The sequence below is a fragment of the Trachypithecus francoisi genome, unplaced genomic scaffold (genome assembly GCF_009764315.1).
Source record: "Trachypithecus francoisi isolate TF-2019V2 unplaced genomic scaffold, Tfra_2.0 Lachesis_group2, whole genome shotgun sequence".
NCBI classification, from domain to species: Eukaryota; Metazoa; Chordata; class Mammalia; order Primates; family Cercopithecidae; genus Trachypithecus; species Trachypithecus francoisi.
Genome location: NW_022681465.1, coordinates 91,677,955 through 91,700,980, shown reverse-complemented (window position 1 = coordinate 91,700,980; position 23,026 = coordinate 91,677,955). Strand labels below are relative to the sequence as shown.

The following is a 23,026-nucleotide window of genomic DNA, read 5'->3' as shown; positions in this document are numbered from 1 at the left end:
TGGTCTAATGATTAGTGATGTTGAACATTATTACATATTTGTTGGCTGTGTGTATGTCTTCTTCTGAAAAATGTCTGTTCATGTCCTTTGCCCACTTTGTGATGGGGCTGTTTTTCGCTTGTTAATTTGTTTAAGTTCCTTATAGATGTTGTACATTAGACCTTTGTCAGATGCATAGTTTGCAAATATTTTCTCCCATTCTGCAGGCTGTCTCTTTAGTATATTGATAGTTTATTTTGCTATGCAAAAGCTCATTAGTTTAATTAGATACCATTTGTCAATTTTTAATTTTTGTTGCAATTGCTTTTGGCATCTTTGTCATGAAATCTTTGCCAAGACCAAAGTCCAGAATGGTATTTTGTTGGTTATCTTCCAGTGTTTTTATAGTTTTAGGTTTTACATTTAAGTCTTTAATTCATCTTGGGTTAATTGTTGTATATGATATAAAAAAGAGGTCCAGCATCAATCTGCATAGGGCTAGTCAGTTATCCTAGCACCATTTATTGAATAGGGAATCCCTTCCCCATTGCTTGTCTTTGTTGACTTTGTCAAAGATCAGATGATTTTATGTGTGTGGTATTATTTCTGGGCTCTCTAGTCTGTTCCTTTGGTCTATATGTCTGTTTTTGTACCTGTATCATGCTGTTTTGGTTACTGTTGACTTGTATAGTTTGAAGTCAGATAATATGATGCCTCTATTCATTTGCTAAGAATTGCCTTAGCTATTCAGGCTCTTTTTTGGTTCCATATGAATTTTTAAATGGATTTTTCAAATTTTTTGAAAAATGTCATTCGTAGTTTGACAGGAATGGCATTGAATCTGTAAATTGCTTTGGGAAGTATGACCATTTTAACAATATTGATTCTTCCTATGCATGATTGTGGAATTTTTTTTATTGGTTTGTGTTATCTCTGATTTCTTTGAGCATTGTTTTGTAATTCTCATTGTAGAGATTTTTCACCTCCCTGGCTAGCTGTATTCCTAAGTATTTCATTTATTTTGTGACTGTTGTAGGATTGTGTTCTTGATTTGGTTCTCAGCTTGGATGTAACTGGTGCATAGAAATGCTACCGATTTTTGAATATTGATTTTGTATACTGAAACTTTGCCGAAGTTATCAGATCTAGAAGGTTTTGGGCAGAGACTATGGGGTTTTCTAGGAATCAAATCATACTGTCGGCCAGGCGCAATGGCTCATGCCTATAATCCCAGCACTTTGGGAGGCTGAGGCGGGTGGATTGCCTGAGCTCAGGAGTTCAAGACCAGCCTGGGCAACGTGGTGAAACAAAATACAAAAAATTAGCTGGATATGGCAGTATGTGCCTGTAATCCCAGCTACTCGGGAGGCTGAGACAGGAGAATCACTTGAACTCAGGAGGCGGAGATTGCAGTGAGCCGAGATCATGCCGCTGCACTCCAGCCTGGGTGACAGAGCAAGACTCCATCTCAAAAAAAAAAAAAAAAAAAAAAAAAAAAAAAAAAAAAAAATCATACTGTCTGCATACAGATAGTTTGACTTCCTCTCTTCTTATTTGGATGCCTTTTATTTTTTTCTCTTGCCTATTACTCTGGCTAGGAGTTCCAGTACTGTGTTGAATAGAGTAGTGATATTTGGCATCCTTGTCTTGTGCTGGCTCTCAAGGGGAATACTTCTAGCTTTTACCCATTCAGTATGATGTTGGCTATGGGTTTGTTATAGATGGTTCTTATTATTTTGAAGTTTGTTCCTTTAATGCCTAGTTTGTTGAGGATTTTTAAAATGAAGTGATGCTTAATTTTATTGAAAACTTTTTCCTCATCTATCAAGGTGATCATGTAGTTTCTGTTTTTAGTTCTGTTTATGTGATGAATCACATTTGTTGATTTATGTATTTTGAACTAACTTTGTATCCCAGGGATAAAGTCTACTTAATTATGCTGAATTAGCCTTTTAATGTCCTGATGGATCCAGGACAGAATTTGCTAGTATTTTGTTGAGGATTTTTGCACCTATGTTCATCAAGAATATTGACCTGATGTTTTCTTTCCTTCTTCTGTTTCTTCCAGGCTTTGGTATCAGAATGATGCTGGCCTTGTAGAATGAGTTAGGGAGGAGTCCCTCCTCTTCAGTTTTTTTGAATAGTTTCAGATAGAATTGTACCAGCTGGCTCTTTATATGTCTGGTAGAATGTGCCTGTGAATCTTTCTGGTCCTGGGCTTTTTCTGGTTGGTAGGAGTTTTATTACTGATTCAGCTTCAGAACTTGTCATCGGTCTGTTCAGGATTTGAATTTCTTCCTAGTTCAATCTTGGGAGGTTGTATGTTTCCAGGAATTTACCCTGAAAAATTCTAGATTTTCTGGTTTGTATGCATAAAGGTGTTTGTTATAGTCTCTGAGGGTTTTTTGTATTTCTGTTGGGTCGATGGTAATGTCCACTTTACAATTTCTGATTTTGTTTATTTGGATCATCTCTCTTTTTTTTGTTAGTCCAGCTAGTGGTATATCAATTTTATTTATTCTTTCAAAAAACCAACTCCTGGATTCATTGATCTTTCATATTTTTTTTTGCATTTCAATTTCACCCAATTCTGTTCTGATTTTGGTTATTTCCTTTCCTCTGCTAGCTTTTGGGTTGGTTTGCTCTTTTTCTCTTTCCCCTAGGTGTGATGTTATGTTGTTAAATTAAAACCTTCCTAACTTTTTGATGTGAGCATTTAGATCTATAAACTTTCCTCTTAACACTGCTTTAACATTGACAAGAGAGAGATTCTGATATATTGTATCTTTGTTCTCATTAATTTCAAATAATTTCTTGATTTCTGCCTTAATTTCAATGTTTACCCAAAAGTCATTCAGGATCAGGTTGCTTATTTTCCATGTAACTGTATGGTTTTGAGTGATTTCCTTAGTACCAATGATATGGTTTGGCTCTGTGTTCCCACCCAGATCTCACCTTGAGTTGTAATCCTCATAATCCCCACAGGTCAAGGGCAGGACCAGGTGAAGGTAATTGGATCATGAGGTGGTTTACCCCATGTAGTTCTTGTGATAGTGAGTTCTCATGACATCTGATGGTTTTATAAGCATCAGGCATTTCTCCTGCTTGCACTCACTCCATCCTGCCACCTTGTGAAGAAGGTGCCTGCCTTCCTTTGCTTTCTGCCTTGATTGTAAGTTTCCTGAGGTCTCCTAGGAGTGCAGAACTGTGAGTCAATGAAACTTTCTTCCTTTATAAATTACCCAGTCTTAGATATTTCTTCATAGCTGTGTGAGAATAAACTAATACAACTGATTTCTATTTTTATTAAGCTGTGGTCTGATAGTGTGGTTGGTATGATTTCCGTTTTTTTGAATTTGCTGAGAATTGTTTTATGGCACATTGTGTGGTAGATTCTAGAGTACGTGCCATATGCAGGTGAGAATAATGTATATTCTGTTGTTTTTGGTTGGAGAGTTCTGTAGATGTCTGTTAAGCCAATTAGGTCAAGTGTCAAGTTCAAGTCTCGAATATATGTTTGTTAGTTTTCTGCCTCAGTGATCTGTCTGGTACTGTTAATGGGGTGTTGAAGTCTCCCACTATTATTATGTGGTTATCTAAATCTCTTTGTAGGTCTCTAAGAACTTGTTTTATGAATCTGGGTGCTCCTGTGTTGGATGCATATATATTTAGGATAGTTAGGTCTTCATATTGAATTGAACACTTTACCATTACATAATGCCCTTATTTGTCTTTTTGATCATTGTCAGTTTACAGTTAATTTTGTCTGAAATTATAATACAAACCCATGCCTTGCTTGGTAGAATTTTCTTCATTCCTTTACTTTGAGCCTATGAGTGTCACTGAATGTGAGATGGGTCTCTTGAAGACAGCATACAGTTAGGTCTTGTTTCTTTATTCAGTTGGCCACTCTATGTCTTTTAATTGGGACATTTAGCCCATTTAAACTCAAAGTTAACATTGATACGTGTGGAGTTGATTCTGTCATCATGTTGTTAGCTGGTTACTATACAGACTTGATTGTGGAGTTGCTTTATAGTATCAGTGATCTATGTACTTAAGTGTGTTTTCATGGTGGTAGGTAATGTTCTTTTCTTTCCATATTTGGTACTTCCTTATGGACTTCTTGTAACACAGGTCTGGTGGTAATGAATTCCCTTAGCATTTGCTTCTCTGCAAAAGATGATACTTCTCCTTTGCTTATGAAACTTAATTTGGCCAGATATGAAATTCTTGGTTGGAATTTCTTTTTTTTAAGAATGCTGAATATAGGCTTCTGGCCTCATCTGGCTTGTAGGGTTTCTGCTGAAAGGCCTGCTGTTAACCCGATGGAGTTTTCTTGGAAGGTGACTTGACCTTTCTCTCTGGCTACCTTCAACATTTTTTCCTCCATTTCAGCCTTGAAGAATGTGATGACTGTGTGTCTAGGGGATTATTGTGTTGAATAGTATCTCACAGGGGTTCTCTGTATTTTTTGAATTTGGATGTTAGCTTCTCTAGTGAGGGTGGGGAAATTTTCATGAACAATATTCTCGAATATGTTTTCCAAGTTGTCTGCTTTCACTCCCTGTCATTCAGGGATATCAATGAGTTGTAGATTTGGTCTCTTTACATAATCCCATATTTCTTGGAGGTTGTGTTCTTTCTTTTTTAGTTTTTTTTTCTTCCTTTTTGTCTGACTGAGTTAATTCAGAGAACTGGTATTTGAACTCAGATTCTTTCCCCAGCTTAGTCTATTCTGCTGTTAATACATGTGGTCATATTATGAAATTCCTGAAAGTAGCTTTTTTTTCTCTATCACATTAGTTTATTTCTTTCTTAAAATGGCCATTTCATCTTTCAGCCCCTATATTGTTTTATTTTATTCTTAAATTTCTTGGATTGGTTTTCAACTTTCTCCTGAATCTCTATGATCTTTGTTCCTATTCATATTCTGAATTCTATATCTGTCATTTCAGCCATCTCAGCCTGGTTAAGAACCATTGCTGGGGAACTAGTGCAATCATTTGGAGGTAAGAAGACACTCTGGGTTTTTGAGTTGTCAGAGTTCTTGTGATGGTTCTTTCTCATCTGTGTGAGCTGATATTTCTTCTGTCTTTGAAGTTGCTGTCCTTTAGATGGAACTTTTTGGTTTGATCTTTGATGACTTTGGGGGTTCGATTGTGGTATAAGATGGGTTCAGTCCACTTGCTTCATTTTTGGAAGATTTTAGGGGGCCAAGGCTCAGCTTACCACTTTTGGCTGCATACTCTAACTCTGGGGGACAGTACCAGGCCTCTGACCTTGTTTTCTGGTCCCTCAAGGTTAGCAACCTGCTGTGGTTGAGGGGTAAAGAAGTTCCTGATCTGCTGGTCATAACATTTCAATGGGGTGTACCTGCCAAAGCACTTCACTGGAGTGATGGCAGCAGGATCCATGCTTGCTTGTGCATGTCAACAGCCACAGCAGCACAGTGAGTTGCATGCATGTTTGCTGTGGTGGGGGCACTGGTGGTAATGGGGCAGTGGTATTCCTTTGCATGCTTAGGCAGTGGTGTAGTAGGGGCGTGTTGCTGGTGGAGGTGAGGTTGCCTGAAACATGGTAGTTGTGACTAGTGGGGAGTGAGTTAGCTTGAGAAGAGCCATGGAATTACTAGCCAAGATTTAGGGCCTGTTCCCATATACTTGGTAATATACATTTTCTTTTGCTAATTAAGAAATCCATGATATATCCATATTTTGTGAAAAATCTGAGTTAACAACATCTGTATAAATAAGATGAAAGGTTTTGAAAGAAGTGAGAGGGACAAAAAATTGGTGATTTTTTTTTGTTTTTAGACTGTTTGAGGAGGCTGGAAGAAAGGTATTCATTTGAAAATATGTGAATATTTAGATATCTCTGAGGTTTATGTATTTATTATGTGAACTAGCTGAGGGAAAAAATTTTCCTTTTATTATTTTGTTGATTTTATTTATTTATCTGTTTGCTTATTTATTATAATTTAAGTTCTGGGGTACATGTGCAGAACATATAGTTTTGTTACATAGGTAACAAACCATGTGCCATGGTGGTTTGCTGCACCCATCAACCCATCACCTACATTAGATATTTCTCCTAATGCTATCCCTTCCCTAGCTCCCAACCTCCAACAGGCCCCAGTGTGTGATGTTCCCCTTCCTGTGTCCATGTGTTCTCATTGTTCAACTCCCACTTATGAGTGAGAATATGCAGTGTTTGATTTTCTTCTCTCATGTTAGTTTGCTGAGAATGATGGTTTCTAGCTTCAACCATGTCCCTGCAAAAAACAAGAACTCATCCTTTTTTATGGCTGCATAGTATTCCATGGTGTATATGTGCCACATTTCCTTAATCCAGTCTATCATTGATGGACATTCGGGTTGATTCCAAATCTTTGCTATTGTGAATAGTGCTGCAGTAAACATACATGTGGATGTGTCTTTATAGTAGAATGACTTATAATCCTTTGGGTATATACCCGGTAATGGGATTGCTGGGTCAAATGGTATTTCTAGTTCTAGATCCTTGAGGAACTGCCACACTGTCTTCCACAATGGTTGAACTAATTTACACTCCCACCAGCAGTATAAAAGTGTCCCTATTTCTCCACATCTTCTCCAGCCTCTGTCGTTTCCTGACTTTTTAATGATCACCATTCCAACTGGCATGAGATGGTATCTCACTGTGCTTTTGATTTGCATTTCTCTAATGACCAGTGATGACAAACATTTTTTCTTATGTTTGTTGGGGGCATAAATGTCTTCTTTCAAGAAGTGTCTGTTCATATCCTTTGCCCACTTTTTGATGGGGTTGTTTGTTTTTTTCTTATAAATTTGTTTAAGTTCCTTGTAGATTCTGGATATCAGCCCTTTGTCAGATGGATAGACTGCAAACATTTTCTCCCATTTTGTAGGTTGCTGTTCACTCTGATGATAGTTTATTTTGCTGTGCAGAAACTCTTTAGTTTAATTAGATCCCATTTGTCAACTTTGGCTTTTATTACCATTGCTTTTGGTGTTTCATACATGAAGCCTTTGCCCATGCCTATGCCTTGAATGGTATTGCCTAGGTTTTCTTCTAGGATTTTTATGGTTTTAGGTCTTATGTTTAAGTCTTTAATCCACCTTGAGTTAATTTTGGTATAAATTTGGTATAATTTTCCAACATCACTTATTAAATAGGGAATCCTTTCCCCATTGCTTGTTCGTGTCATGTTTGTCAAAGATCAGATGGCTGTAGATGTGTGGCATTATTTCTGAGGCCTCTGGTCTGTTCCCTTGGTCCGTATATCTGTTTTAGTACCAGTACCATGCTGTTTTGATTACTGTACCCTTGTAGTATAGTTTGAAGTCAAGTAGTGTGATGCCTCCAGCTTTATTCTTTTCGCTTAGGATTGTCTTGGCTATGAAGGTTCTTTTTTGGTCCCATATAAAGTTTAAAGCAGTTTCTTCTAATTCTGTGAAGAAAATCAATGGTAGTTTGATGGGGATAGCATTTCTATAAATTACTTTGGGCAGTATGGCCATTTTCATGATATTGATTCTTCCTATCCATGAGCATGGAACGTTTTCCCATTTGTTTGTGTCCTCTTTTATTTCATTGAGCAGTGGTTTGTAGTTCTCCTTGAAGACGTCCTTTACATCCCTTGTAAGTTGGATTCCTAGGTATTTTATTCTCTTTGAAGCAATTGTGAATGGGAGTTTATGCATGATCTATGTGTTACTGTTGTACAGAAATCCTTGTGATTTTTGCCAATTGATTTTGTATCCTGAGACTTTGCTGAAGTTGCTTATCAGCTTAAGGAGATTTTGGGTTGAGATAATGGGGCTTTCTCAATATATGATCATGTCATCTGCAAACAGAGACAGTTTGGCCTCCTTTTTTCCTATTTGAATATCTTTTATTTCTTTCTCTTGCCTGATTGCCCTGGCCAGAACTTCCAATACTGTGTTGAATAGGAGTGGTAAGAGAGGGTATCCTTGTCTTGTGCCGGTTTTCAAAGGGAATGCTTCCAGTTTTTGCCTACTTACTATGATATTGGCTGTGGGTTTGTCATAAATAGCTCTTATTATTTTGTGATACATTCCATCAATACCTAGTTTATTGAGAGTTTTTAGCATGAAGGGCTGTTGAATTTTGTCGGAGTCCTTTTCTGCATCTACTGAAATAATTATGTGGTTTTTGTCATTGCTTCTGTTTATGTGATGGATTACATTTATTGATTTGCGTATGTTGAACCAGACTTGCATTCCAGGGATGAAGCCGACTTGATCATGGTGGATGAGCTTTTTGATGTGCTGCTGGATTCAGTTTGCAGAATTTTATTGAGGACTTTTGCATCGATGTTCATCAGGGACATCAGCCTGAAGTTTTCTTTTTTTGTTATATCTCTGCCAGGTTTTAGTATCAGGATGATGCTGGTCTCATAGAATGAGTTAGGGAGGAGTCCCTCCTTTTCAATTTTTTGGAATAGTTTCAGCAGAAATAGTACCAGCTCTTCTTTGTACCTCTGGTAGAATTCAACTGTGAATCCATCTAGTCCTGGGCTCTTTTTGGGTGGTAGGCTATTTATTACTTCCTCAATTTCAGAACCTATTATTGGTCTATTCAAGGATTCAACTTCTTCCTGGGGTAGACTTGGGAGGGTGTATGTGTCCAGGAATTTATCCATTTCTTCTAGATTTTCTAGTTTATTTATGTAGAGGTGTTCATTGTCTTTTCTGATGATAGTTTGTGTTTCTATGGGATCAGCTGTGATATCCCCCATATCATTTTTTTTTATTGCATCTATTTGATTATTCTCTCTTTTCTTCTTTATTAGTCTGTCTAGCAGTCTATTTTTTTTTATCTTTTCAAAAAACCAGGTCCTGGATTCATTGATTTTTTTTTTGAAGGATTTTCCATGTCTCTATATCCTTCAATTCAGCTCTAATCTTTGTTATTTCTTGTCTTCTGCTAGCTTTTGAATTTGTTTGCTCTTGTTTCTCTAGTTCTTTTAATTGTGATGTTAAGGTGTTGATTTTAGATCTTTCCTGCTTTCTCTTGTGGGCATCTAGTGCTGTAAATTTCCCTCTACACACTGCTTTAAATGAGTCCCAGAGATTCTGGTATGTTGTGTCTTTGTTCTCATTGGTTTCAAAGAACATCTTTATTTCTGCCTTCATTTCATTATTTACTCAGTAGTAATTCAGGAGCAGGTTGTTCAGTTTCCATGTAGTTGTGCAATTTTGTGTGAGTTAATCCTGAGTTCTAATTTGATTGCACTGTGGTCTGAGAGACTGTTTGTTATGATTTCCATTTGTTTGCATTTGCTGAGGAGTGTTTTACTTCCAATAATGTGGTCAATTTTGGAATAAGTGCAATGAGGTGCTGAGAAGAATGTATGTTCCATTGATTTTGGCTAGAAAGTTCTGTAGATGTCTATTAGTTCTGCTTATTCCAAAGCTGAGTTCAAGTCCTGAATATCCTTGTTAATTTTCTGTCTCGTTGATCTGTCTAATATTGACAGTGGAGTGTTAAAGTATTCCACTATTCTTGTGTGGGAGTCTAAGTCTCTTTGTAGGTCTCTAAGAACTTGCTTTGTGAATCTGGATGCTCCTGTATTGGGTGCATCTATATTTAGGATAGTTAGCTCTTCTTGTTGCATTGATCCCTTTACCATTATGTAATGCCTTTCTTTGTCTCTTTTGATCTTTGTTCGTTTGAAGTCTGTCTTATCAGAGATTAGGATTTCAACTCTTGCTTTTGTTTTGCTTTCCATTTGCTTGGTAAATATTCCACCATCCCTTTATTCCGAGCCTATGTGTGTCTTTGCATGTGAGATGGGTCTCCTGCATACAGCACACTGATGGGTCTTGACTCTTTATCCAATTTGCCAGTCTGTATCTTTTAATTGGGGCATTTAGGCCATTTACATTTAAAGTTAATATTGTTATGTGTGAATTTGACCCTGTCTTTATGATGCTAGCTGGTTATTTTGACCATTAGTTGATGCAGTTTCTTCATAGTGTCAATGGTCTTTATACTTTGGTATGTTTTTGCAGTGGCTGGTACTGGTTGTTCCTTTCCATGTTTAGTCCTTCCTTCAGGAGCTATTTTAAGGCAGGCCTGGTGATGACAAAATCTCTCAATATTTGCTTGTCTGCAAAGGATTTTATTCTCCTTCACTTATGAAGGTTAGTTTGGCTGGATATGAAATTCTCGTTTGAAATTCTTTTCTTTAAGAATGTTGAATATTAGCCCCCACTTTCTTCTGGCTTGTAGACTTTCTGCATAGAGATCCAATGTTAGTCTGATGGACTTTCCTTTGTGGGTAACCCAATCTTTCTCTCTGACTGCATCTAACATTTTTTCCTTCATTTCAACCTTGGTGAATCTGACAATTATGTGTCTTAGGGTTGCTCTTCTTGACAAGTATCTTTGTGGTGTTCTCTGTATTTCCTAAATTTGAATGTTGGCCTGCCTTACTAGGTTGGGAAATTCTCCTAGATAATACCCTGAAGAGTGTTTTTCAACTTGATTCCATTCTCCCCATCACTTTCAGGTACACCAATCAAACATAGATTTGGTCTTTTCACATAGTCCCATATTTCTTGGAGGCTTTGTTCATTTCTTTTTATTCTTTTTTCTCTAATCTTGTCTTTTGCTTGATTTCATTGAGTTGCTCTTCAATATCTGCTATCCTTTCTTCTGCTTATCGATTCAGCTATTGATATTTGCGTATGTTTCACCAAGTTTTTGTGCTGTGTTTTTCTAGTCCATCAGGTCATTTATGTTCTTCTCTAAAAATGGGTTATTCTAGTTAGCAATTCGTCTAACCTTTTTTCACAGTTCTTAGCTTCCTTGTTTTGGGTTAGAACATGCTCCTTTAGCTTGTAGGAGTTTGTTATTACTCACCTTCTGAAGGCTACTTCTGTCAATTCATTAAAGTCATTCTCCATCCAGTTTTGTTCCCTTGCTGGTGAAGAGCTGTGATCCTTTGGAGGAGAAGAGGCGTTCTGTTTTTTGGAATTTTCAGCCTTTTTGTTCTGGTTTTTCCCCATCTTTGTGGGTTTATCTACCTTAGATCTTTGATATTGGTGGCTTTCTGATGGGGTCTCTGAGTGTTCTTCCTTTCTGTTACTTTTCCTTCTAACAGTCAGGCCTCTCTGCCTCAGTTCTGCTGGAGTTTGCTGGAGGTCCATTCAGACCCTGTTTGCCTGGGTATCACCAGAGGAGGCTGCAGAACAGCAAAGATTGCCACCTGTTCTTTCCTCTGGAAGCTTCATCCCAGAGGGGCACCTGCCAGATGCCAGTCAGAACTCTCCTGTATGAGGTGTCTGTCGGCCCCTGCTGGGAGGTGTCTCCCAGTCAGGATTCGCGGGGGTCAGGGACCCACTTGAGGAGGCAGTCTGACCCTTAATAGAGCTCGAACGCTGTACTGGGAGGTCCACTGCTCTTTTCACAGCTGTCAGGCAGGGACGTTTAAGTCTGCTGAAGCTGCACCCACAGCCACCCCTTCCCCCAAGTGCTGTGTCCCATGGAGATGGGGGTTTTATCTATAAGTGCCTGACTGGGGCTGCTGCCTTTTTTTCAGAGATGCTCTTCCCAGAGAGGAGAAATCTGGCTATCTGGCCACAGTGGCCTTGCTGAGTTTCAGTGGGCTCCACCAAGTTCCAACTTCCCAGTGGCTTTGTTTACACTACCAGGGAGGAAACCACCTACTCAAGCCTCAACAATGGTGGATGCCCCTCCTCCCATCAAGCTCCAGTGTCCCAGGTCAATCTCAGACTGCTCCTGTGCTGGCAGTGAGAATTTCAAGCCAGTGGATTTTAGTTTGCTGTGCTCTGTGGGGGTGCAACCTACCGAGCAAGATTACTAGGCTCCCTCGCTTTAGCCCCCTTTCCACGGGAGTTAATGGTTCTGTCTCACTTGTATTCCAGGCACCACTGGGGTATGGAAAAAACAAACAAACAAACTCCTGCAGCTAGTTTCATGTCTGCTCAAATGGCCGCCTAGTTTTGTGCTTGAAACCCAGAGCCCTGGTGGGGTAGGCACAGGAGGAATCTCCTGGACTGCAGGTTGCAAAGACCATGGGAAAAGCGCAGTATCTAGGCCCGAGTGTGCATGGTTCCTCAGGCTCAGTCCCTCACTGCTTCCCTTGGGTAGGAGAGAAAATTCCCCAATCCTTTGCACTTCCTGGGTGAGGCGATGCCCCGCTCTGCTTTGGCTCACCCTATGTGGGCTGCACCCACTGTCCAACCAGTCCTAATGAGCTGAACCAGGTACCTCAGTTGTAAATGCAGAAATCACCTGCCTTCTGTGTTGATCTCGCTAGGAGCTGCAGACCGGAGCTGTTCCTATTTGACCATCTTGCTAGCAATCCTATATTCCATTTTCCTTTTTATATGAGCAACCTGACCAATTTATGTTGTTTTAACATTAAGACCTGGGTTGGGTTAAACATTAGAGATTATTTTAAAGGATAATATCAGTGTTTACCTAGAAATTTAAACTTAAGTCGTGAAATTTTTATTTTTGCCCTTGATCCACTGGTATTAGGTCTATACAATGTTCCTATCCACTCCAGAAGACAAACAGATGTTTCTGTGAATCTGAAACTAACTCAGCACATGTAGCCTCACTTTCTAAGTGGTGTTTCGGCTGTGGAACACAAGATGCAGATACCTGGAGATTAGAAATGTGTCAGTCATCACTTATAGAAATAAATGCTTATTTTAGGCCAGTTGCAGTGGCTCATACCTGTAATCTCAGCACTTTGGGAGGCCGAGGTGGGCAGATCACCTGAGGTTGGGAGTTTGAGACCAGCCTGACCAACATGGAGAAACCCCGTTTCTACTAAAAATACAAAATTATCCAGGTGTGGCAGCACGTGCCTGTAATCCCAGCTCTGGGGAGGCTGAGGCAGGAGAATTTCTTGAACCTGGGAGGTGGAGGTTGTGGTGAGCTGAGATCGTGCCATTGCACACCAGCCTGGGCAACAAGAGCAAAACCCCACCTCAAAACAAACAAACAAACAAACAAACAAAAAAACAAAAACTTTGACTCTGCTTACCTAATAGAAATTGCCTAAGTGTGAAACTTCATATTTCCTGTGTATGGGGAATGTTACGAGGTATGCTGGTGGGAACACAGGAGAGCACATAAAATGATTATCCCCCACTTGCAGAATTTCTTGTTTGGCTAGGGAGGGAACATACTTGTACAAAAGGTGTAAAAAGATGTTGAAAGAGGTGAGCAAAAGTTCAAAGAGTAAGAGAAAGGAGAGACTACAGAAAGATTCCATAAAGGAAGATTCAGGAAGAAATGTGTCAGAAGTAGAGCAAGAGCAAAGGCTGGATTTGCTGGCTACTACTAATCCGTTTCTCAGGAGCATGTGCAGACGCACTTGGGAGGTTATAACGTCTGGGTCTGTTAGAACCCTATTCTGTTGGCCAGAAGTCAATCACACAGCCCCACTTTTCTGCTATGGTGGCTGGAAAATAGCTTACCTGTTTTCCTGGAAGGAAAGTGTGGCTTTTTTGAGCATTTAACCGGTCTTTGCTACATGCCCACTGGAACTTTGCAAAATAAACTTCAGTTCCTCTCCCCCCTCATTCATTTTTTAAACCTTCCCTTCTCCAAGTGAGACACTGTTAGTTCTATCAGCTATTACTCATATATTTTTTTTCCCAAACCCTCTACTGTCGTGGTCATCATAAAGCAAACATTCTTGATTTTTATTGTTCTTCTCAAAATGAGGTGCTCACTGTATGTGATTTTTTAAATGCTGGTAAAGTGGGATTATTGTTTTCACTGATTTCACAACTGTAAGGTCAAAGAGAGGGCCAAGACTGGGGAATCTGTATTTTTAGAAAAAGAAGAGAATTTGAAGAAGGAAAGGGTTCTCCAGGATGCCACTTCAGTATGGCAGCCATGGGAAGCACTAGTGGTAAGGTGCTATTCTTTCCTACTTCTCAAAGAGGAAAAAAGGCATTCACATCCACAAATCAATTCATTTCCATCAAAACTCCAAAGTGAAGTCAAGGAGAACAAGTGCACTCAAATGATGTTACTTATATATTAGATTATGAATTTAAATAAAACGCCAAGGATTTCTGTATTAAAATCTTTTTATTGTGACATTAACTAGTCCACATGTCTTACATAGTGTCTAGGTCTTATTCTCCATAATTTGGCCAGTAGTCCAAATGATTATATGATATATAAGCAAATTAGCATTGCTCTAAGGAACTAATATTTATCACCTGCTGCTAATATGGCACTGTTGTTGTGCCATTTCAGCATATCCCTGTGGCCCCCATTCCTGATGTTTTCATCTGTAGATCCCATGAAGAGACAAAAAATAAGTCTTTTTTCCTTTTCTTTTCTTTCAACAGTTGTGCTTTCAGTGTTCTCTCTTAAGAAATATTATAACCCTGAGGAGTGGACTTTCTTGTCAGAGAAGCAAACTGATTGAAAATGATTTAGTTTCCAAATTCCTGGAAGAAGGGAAAAAGCCTAAGTGTCCATCTCTCTATCTAGTCTACTAATGAGATTACCTATTTCAATTTTTTTTTTTTCTAAATTGAATTTTTAATGTCAAAGTTTCAGGATACACTGGTTTCCATAGTTTTAGTTTGTCCAGTTGTTTGTGGTTAGACTCATTGTGAACAGTGACCATTATACTTCTCTTTTTCTATAAATGTGGCTGCTTTTGAGAGTGGAAGTTGTAGGAAACAGAATTCATTGTAATCTGAATTTAAATTTAGCTTCCTGTTGCAGCTCCTCCCCTCCCCATCCTCCCTCATGTTTCTCCCTGTCCCCAGACTGTCTTTCAGAGGCAGATGCTATGCCCATAAATGACATTTATTGATTTGAGTATTAGTGACTTTTTCTTGACAGATTCACCCATAACAATACTTAAGTAATATTAAGAGTTTCCCACCAAGCACTCAGAATAAACTAAACAGTGAATATCTAGGCAGAAAGCCATGTACTTTTAGAGCTCAGTATGTTTATAATATATATGAAGGCAAACATAGAGGCAACATAAATACCTATTCTACTTGGTCGTTATCTGCCAATTTATATTTTTCAGAGAAGAGTTTCTCACTAAATCACTGAGAGGCAGAGTAGGATATCTGAGGAAAATGGTGGTGGTGGTGGGGCGGGGGCAGGTTCGTTATCCGGAAAAAAGATTGAGAGCCAGGGAGGATTTTCAAATTCGAATCCCTCAGCTCAGTCTTGGGGCATTTGTTTTGCCATCTGAATTATCTTGGAACCCAAAAGAAAACTGGTTGTGAAAACTACAGATTCAATTTTCTTCTTTGGCTGTTTCCATAATACTATAATTATAAACCATGCTGTGTTAGAGTGTAACATTCTTTGGAGAGCATCCTAAAGTGCACTTTGATCAAATTTTGCCTTATGTAGCAACATTTAGAAACACAAGCCTTTGTGGGGTTTCTGGCTCTTCTTTTTACTGATGGACTGATAATCTTATAATAGCATTAGTTTTGCCACCAATTACCAAAAATTTGTTATTATTGGTTTTTAAAGTTGGACAATCCTTAAATGTCTACAGCAACATAAGAAACAGACCCAGAAGGGGGTGGGTCAGACTAGTTTAGAAACCTCCAATCCCGGCTATTTGGTACCTCAGAATTCAACAAGGGATGTTGGAAAATATTCAAAATAAAATTAATTTAAATTCAGTTTTGCAAAAGGTTATACTGTAGAACACATTGAAAAAGAGAAGGTTAGCTGGAAAGTCAAGCATGATAGAATTTGAAAATTACTAGGCTTTAGGGTATGAAAATATTTCCCATATGTTGAGACAGAATTTGTATTTTCTTTTTTCTCAATGGAATTTTATGAGACTATATACACTCCTGCTCTTCTATATAAATAGAATAGAAACATCTCCATTTTTAAATTGTCATGGAAATAAGTAATGGCCTGTGAACAAAACGACTTCTTTTTTTTTTTGATGGAGTTTTGCTCTTGTTGCCCAGGCTGGAGTACTAGCTCGGCTCACTGCAACTTTAGCCTCCTGGGTTCAAGTGATTCTCCTGCCTCAGCCTCCTGAGTAGCTTGGATTACAGGTGTCCACCACCATACCCAGCTAATTTTTGTAGTTTTAGTAGAGACTGAGTTTCACCAGGTTGACCAGGCTGGTCACAATCTATAGGCTTTCACCCTCCATACTTTACTATTTTGGTTAATTTTGAGGGGCATAATCTGTGGGAACATTGTTATTATTTGCCATTACTTTTCATAGCAAAAACCACAATTACTTTTGCACCAGCCTAATATTTTCTTTGCTAATCTAGTGTGATTTAGGGACAGTGATAAATAAAGGTTGGAGAAGAAAGAAAAGGGCTGACTAGTAAATGCAAACAGAGTTGATGTACTTTTGCAGTCCCATTGGCATGTTCCATGGGCCATTTCACTTTCAGATGGTTTGTCTGGCTGAATTTAAATGCTAGCCTCTGGAGTTTTGCCTTTCTTCTTGTGATCTGAGAACTTGCTGGCATGTACAAGTCAATTTTCTTAATAGCTTTTCTTGATTAGTCTATAGCTTCTCCAGTGAGTTGAAATGTCACATTTACTTATACTAAAATCTTATACTAGACATATTTGGGTGTCTGTGGCATCAAACCTCTTTTAATCATTTGTCTTTCTTGTCTAGAGATAGTGTCATAATATTTTCCTTGTTATAGGTTTCTAATACACTTTAAAATCTAGAATAACATAACTCCCATTGTATCTTTCTCCTTTGATCTTTTGAGAAAAAGAATTACCATGGAAAATAGTACTTCTGTTTCTATGTCATTGTTTACAGTATTTACAACTCTTATTTTGTTGTGAATTTTTTTCTTTTAATATATTCCTTAGTTTTATTTATATATTTAATTAGTTATGTTTGCATTTTTAAAAAGTGAGATAGGTGTATCTTTTAAAAAATAATCGTCAGGTATGGTGTTAAGTTTGTAATAGCTATTAGCTATTACATTACTTTTAATGGCAAAAACCACAAATACTTTTGCAACAACCTAATATAATGAATTCGGTAGGCTTCCGTTGTTTATCTATGTTGTGGAATATAGTGTAATTCTGAAATAACTTACTTCTTATACCATTTTTGTTTTGCTTTTTTGGTTTAGGTCAATTTTTCTAAAAGCTTTTTTCTTTTGTTTCTGCTGTATATTTGTTTTACTATGTTCTGGTTTCGATTTCTTTCTGGATCAGTTTCATCACTTCATATTTTCTTACATTATTGCCACTGCATTAGTCTATCACATTAATCAGAATAGAATTGTATATGCTATTCTTTTGCATATTTTTAATCTTGTTTCTTTTTTTTTTTTTTTTTTTTGAGACGGAGTCTCGCTCTGTCGCCCGGGCTGGAGTACAGTGGCCAGATCTCAGCTCACTGCAAGCTCCGCCTCCCAGGTTTACGCCATTCTCCTGCCTCAGCCTCCCGAGTAGCTGGGACTACAGGCGCCCACCACTTCGCCCGGCTAGTTTTTTGTATTTTTTAGTAGAGACGGGGTTTCACCGTGTTAGCCAGGATGGTCTCGATCTCCTGACCTCGTGATCCGCCCGTCTCGGCCTCCCAAAGTGCTGGGATTACAGGCTTGAGCCACCGCGCCCGGCCTTAATCTTGTTTCTATATTTGGTCACATCTACTTTGTCATTTTTAATGAAAACTAAATTTTCTTGTCTTACTCTTGCAGAGTTCTGCTTATTTAATTGCCCTTTTTCTGCTTTTATTTTTATTAACTCATTTTTCCCAACCTTCCTTGGAGTTCTGATCTTTTTCTAGGTTATTAAATGGATATGTCATTCTGTTTTGATTTTTATTGATTCGTTCCTGTGACTTTTCTTCAGATTATTTTGTTGACCTTTATTGAACTTCTCCAGTTTATTGAGTTGAATATTTTGTTATTTTATTTTATTCAATTTTTAAAATGATGAGAACCCTGAATGTCATGGGCTTTTTTTCCTTTTGAGTCCATCCTTTACCACACATCATTAGTTTTTTATATAGATTTTTCAATTTTCTTAACTTTTAGCTATATAATTGCAATTTGGATTTATTCTTTAGCCTGTGCCATTTAGAAATGTTTTATTTTAAGGTTTGCCTTTGCGTTTTTAATTTTAAAGGTTATCTTCTGATATTAATTCCCCTGGGTTATGTATATGTCTTTCACATACTTATGCATACTTATGGTTTATATAATTTCTATGTTTTATAGCTTTTATCTGCCTCTGTCTGATATATGAATAATTTTTGATCAACTTTTTACAAAAGTATTTTCTTTGTTTGAAGAATCCAAACTTTTAAATGTAACTGTTAGACCAACTTCATTAATTGAATTTACTCATATGCTTTATGGTCCTTTTAATTTTCCAGCTACTTTTTCTCTTCAAGAGAGTTTTGTTAGACTTTAGTACTGTATTTCTATTAGTTTCTTCTTACAGTTTTAACTATGTGTGTGTGTGTATATACACACATTATATATATTGATGCACACACATTGTAGTATATAATGTCTTAAGGGCTGCAACATTTCCTTAGAATCTATATTTTATTTGAAGCCAGCATACTTTATTTGTTTTAAGCTAAAAGTTTTATTTCTTCCTGGAATCTTGCAGGATTTCTTTTTTTTTCTGTTTATTTAGTAGCTTAAAAAGTGCCAGATATGTTAAGGTTTAGGTCTTTTACTGATTTATTTTTTTCCTGGAGCCATGTCACCCATTTTCCTGAGGTTAGAAAGTTTTCTTGGGATGTGTATTTGGTTATTGTTTCTGTTTTATTTCTCTGACTCTCCTCTGGGAATGCTGATGAGCTATATGTTAGCTCCCTAGTCTCTCTTTTTCAATTCTTTCTTCTTCTCTATCATACTTTTCTTTTCCTGTCTCCCTGTGAAGGCTTATAGAACTGTTAAATAATGCTTCAACCCACTGTCTTCAGTATCAATTAATTATTCTACTTTGCTTTTAGTTTCTGTGTAATCATCCTTTAAAAACATTCTCTCTTCCTTTTCATTTTACCCATTGTCCATTGCCTTGTTTAACCTGCCTGGAATCCTCTTCATTTCATCCTGTTTTCTTTCCATAGAGGCCAATCTCTTGGTTCTTTATTAAGGATACCAAGTAGTCTTCTAAGTTTTTCTTTTGAATTCTGCAGTAAACATTTTTCAGAGGTTTGTTCTGAGTTTTTGGAGCACTGTTCTCTTTCCCCTGTTCTGTGTTTTTTTTGTGTGTGTATGTGTGTATCTATATCTATATCTATATCTCTCCCAACTAAAATAACTAGAGAATCAAATATATATATATTTGTTTTATAATATATAATATATTAAATATATATTAAATATATAATATACAATAAATATATAATATATATTATCTATTATCTATGTGTTTTATAATATATATATATATATATATATATATTTTACACAATTTTAAGTAAAGCCACAAAGATACCCAAATTGAAGTTTTTTGGTCCAGCTCTTTTTCTATTACAATGGTGGTGAAAACTTCAACATCCAGTTTACAGTTTAATGAACATTGTTGGGTTTAGTTGCCATTTCAATGACCATTTTCTGGTAATTTTTATTTAAAGTATCTCCTCTCAGTTAGCTTTTGATCTTTCAGCTTCTGCAGCCTGATTCTTTGATACCATAAGAAGTTATACATGGCATCTGTAATTCCCAACCTATCAGGATTGTTTCTCTGTGCTCTGTTCACCTTTTCTCCCCATTTCATCAACCAAAGGCTCTACTTCTGCAGACTAAGCCTTTTGGAACATGTAGCATTACAGGTCTCTCTCCCCTACTTTCTGTTCACTTTTTTTCTTAAAAATGCTGGAGTGGTGGAAGAAAGAGCATTTGCCTCTAAGTAAAATTCCCCAAACCAAGAACTCTGGGTCCCTTTTATCCAGTAAAGAAAAGAAGGAGTGCTTGCTTTGGCAGCACATATACTAAAATTGGAACAATGCAAAGAACATTAGCATGGCCCCACACCAGGATTACATGCAAGTTCCTGAAACGTTCCATATTTTTTTACGTAATAGTAAAGAGTTCAAATCAACAAGAAGAAATAACTATCCTAAATATATATGTGCCCCATGCAGGAGCACCCAGATTCATAAAGCAAGTTCTTAGAGACCTACAAAGAGACAGACTCCCACACAATAATAGTAGAAAACTTTAACACCTCACTGACAATATCAGACAGATCATTGAGACAGAAAATTAACAAAGATATTCAGAACCTGAACTCAGCTCTGGATCAAGCGGACCTGATACATATCTATATTATCTCCACTAAAAATTCTCCACTAAAAACAACAGAATATACATTCTTTCATTGCCATACAGCACTGACTCTAAAATTAATCACAACCAGAAGTAAAACATGCCTCAGCAAATGCAAAAAACTGAAATCATAACAGTCTGTCAGATCACAGCACAATCAAATTAGAACTCAAGATTAAGAAATCCAGACATAACCACATAATTACATGGCAATTGAACAACCTGCTCTTGAATGACTCTTGGGTAAATAATGAAATTAAGGTAGAAATCAAGAAGTTCTTTGAAACTGATGAGAATACAGAGACAACATACCAGAATCTCTGGGCTGTAGCTAAAGTGGTGTTAAGAAGGAAATTTAGGCTGGGCACAGTAGTTCATGCCTGTAATCCCAGCACTTTGGGAGGCCAAAGGGAGCGGATCATTTGAGGTCAGGAGTTCGAGGCCAGCCTGGCCAACATGGTTAAACCCTGTCTCTACTAAAAATACAAAAAGCACCTGGGTGTGTGGCATGCGCCTGTAGTCCCAACTACTTGGGAGCCTGAGGCAGGACAATCTCTTGGACCTGGGAGGCGGAGGTTGGAGTGAGCGAGATTGCGCCACTGCACTCCAGCCTGGGTGACAGAGTGAGACCCATTTCAAAAAAAAAAAAAAAGTAGAAATTTATAGCACTAAATTCCCACATCAAAAAGCTGGAAATATTTCAAATTAACAATTTAACATCACAACTAAAGGAACTAGAGAATCAAGAGCAAACAAAACCCTAAGCTAGCAGAAGACAAGAATAACCAAGATCAGTGTTGAATTGAAGGAGATAGAGACACAAAAAATCCTTCAAAATGTCAACAAATCCAGGAGCTGTTGTTTTGAAAAATTAATAAATAGACTGCTAGCAAGACTAAAAAAGAATAAAAGAGAGAAGGATCAAATAAACACAATTAGGAATGATAAGGGGGATATCACCACTGACTCCACAGAAATTCAAATAACCATCAGAGAATACTTTAAACACCTCTAGGTACATATATTAGAAAAACTAGAAGAAATGGGTAAATTCCTGGACACATACATCTTCCCAAGACTGAACCAGGAAGAAATTGAATCCCTGAACAGATCAATAACAAGTTCTGAAATTGAGACAGTAGTAAGTAGTCTACTAACCAAAAAAAGCCCAGGACTAGAAGGATTCACGGCTGAATTCTACCAGAGGTACAAAGAAGAGCTAGTACTCTTTCTGCTGAAACTATTCCAAAAAATTGAATAGGAAGGACCCCTCATTCTATGAGGCCGGCATCATCCTGATACCAAAACCTGGCAGATATATAACAAAAAAAGAAAACTTCAGGCCAATATTCTTGATGAACATTGATGCAAAAGTCCTCAATAAAATACTGACAAAACAAATCCAGCAGCACATCAAAAAGCTTATCAACTAAGATCAAGTTGGCTTCATCTCTGGGATGCAAGGTTGTATCAACATATGCAAATCAATAAATGTTATTTATCATATAAAAAACTAAAGACAAAACCACATGATTATCTCAATAGATGCAGAAAAGGCCTTTGATAAAGTTCAGCATCCATTCATGTTAAAGACTCTCAATAAACTAGATATTGAATGAACATACCTCAAAATAATAAGAGCCATATATGACAAACCCACAGCCAATATCATACTGAATGGGCACAAAACAAGGATGCCCTCTGTCACCACTCCTATTCAACATAGTATTCTGGCCAGGGCAATCAGGCAAGAGACAGAAATAAATAGGAAGAGAGGAAGTCCAATTATCTTTGTTTGCAGATGACATGATCTTATATCTAGAAAACCGATAGTTTCAGCCCAAAAGCTTCTTAATCTGATAAGCAACTTCAGCAGTCAGGATACAAAATCAATGTGCAAAAATTGCTGGCATTCCTATACACCAACAACAGGTAAGCAGAGAGCCAAATCATGAATGAACTCCCATTCACAATTACTACAGAAAGAATAAAATAGGAATACAGCTAACAAGGTAAGTGAAGGACCTCTTCAAGGAGAACTACAAGCCAGTGCTCAAAGAAATCAGAGATAACACAAATGGAACAACATTTCATGCTCATGGATGGGAAGAATCAATATTGTGAAAATGGTCATACTGAATAAAGTAATTTATATATTCAATGCTATTCCCATGAAACTACCATTGACGTTCTTCACAGAATTAGAAAAAACTATTTTAAAATTCGTTTGCAACCAAAAAGGAGCCCAAATTGCCAAGACAAGCCTAAGCAAAAAGAACAAAGCTGGAGGCATCATGCTACCTGACTTCAAAATATACTACAAGGCTACAGTAGCCAAAACAGCATGGTATTGGTATAAGAACAGACACAAAGGGCCAGGCGCGGTGGCTCATGCCTGTAATCTCAGCACTTTGGGAGGCGAAGGCAGGCAGATCACGAGGTCAGGAGCTTGAGACCAGCCTGACCAACATGGTGAAACCCCATCCCTACTAAAAATACAAAAATTAGCCAGGTGTGGTGGCATGCGCCTGTAATCTCTGCTACTCAGGAGGCTGAGCCAGAAGAATTGCTTGAACCTGGGAGGCAGAGGTTGCAGAGCTGAGATCGTGCCACTGCACTCCAGCCTGGGCAACAGAGTGAGACTCCACCTCAAAAAAAAAAAAAAAAAAGAAACAAGAAAGAAAGAAAAACAAAAGAGCAGACACATAGACCAATAGAAGAGAATAGAGAACTCAGAA

General features: G+C 37.7%; 1 protein-coding gene and 1 non-coding gene across 7 annotated transcripts in view; both read left to right on the top strand.

The window, feature by feature from the left end:
* PDE4D (phosphodiesterase 4D) overlaps positions 1-23,026 on the top strand; it is a 1,626,844-nt gene that overhangs the window by 229,516 nt on the left and 1,374,302 nt on the right. The window contains exon 1 of one of the 6 annotated variants that reach the window (XM_033179633.1): positions 5,326-5,431. The exons of the other annotated variants lie outside the window; for them this stretch is intronic. The gene's annotated coding sequence lies outside the window, so the exon portion shown is untranslated. Of the gene's footprint in view, positions 1-5,325; positions 5,432-23,026 lie in introns of those variants that run through there. 6 annotated transcript variants of the gene reach the window in all.
* On the top strand, positions 19,928-20,033 carry LOC117066188. The gene has a single exon (XR_004430182.1). It is a non-coding gene; the product is annotated as a U6 spliceosomal RNA (small nuclear RNA).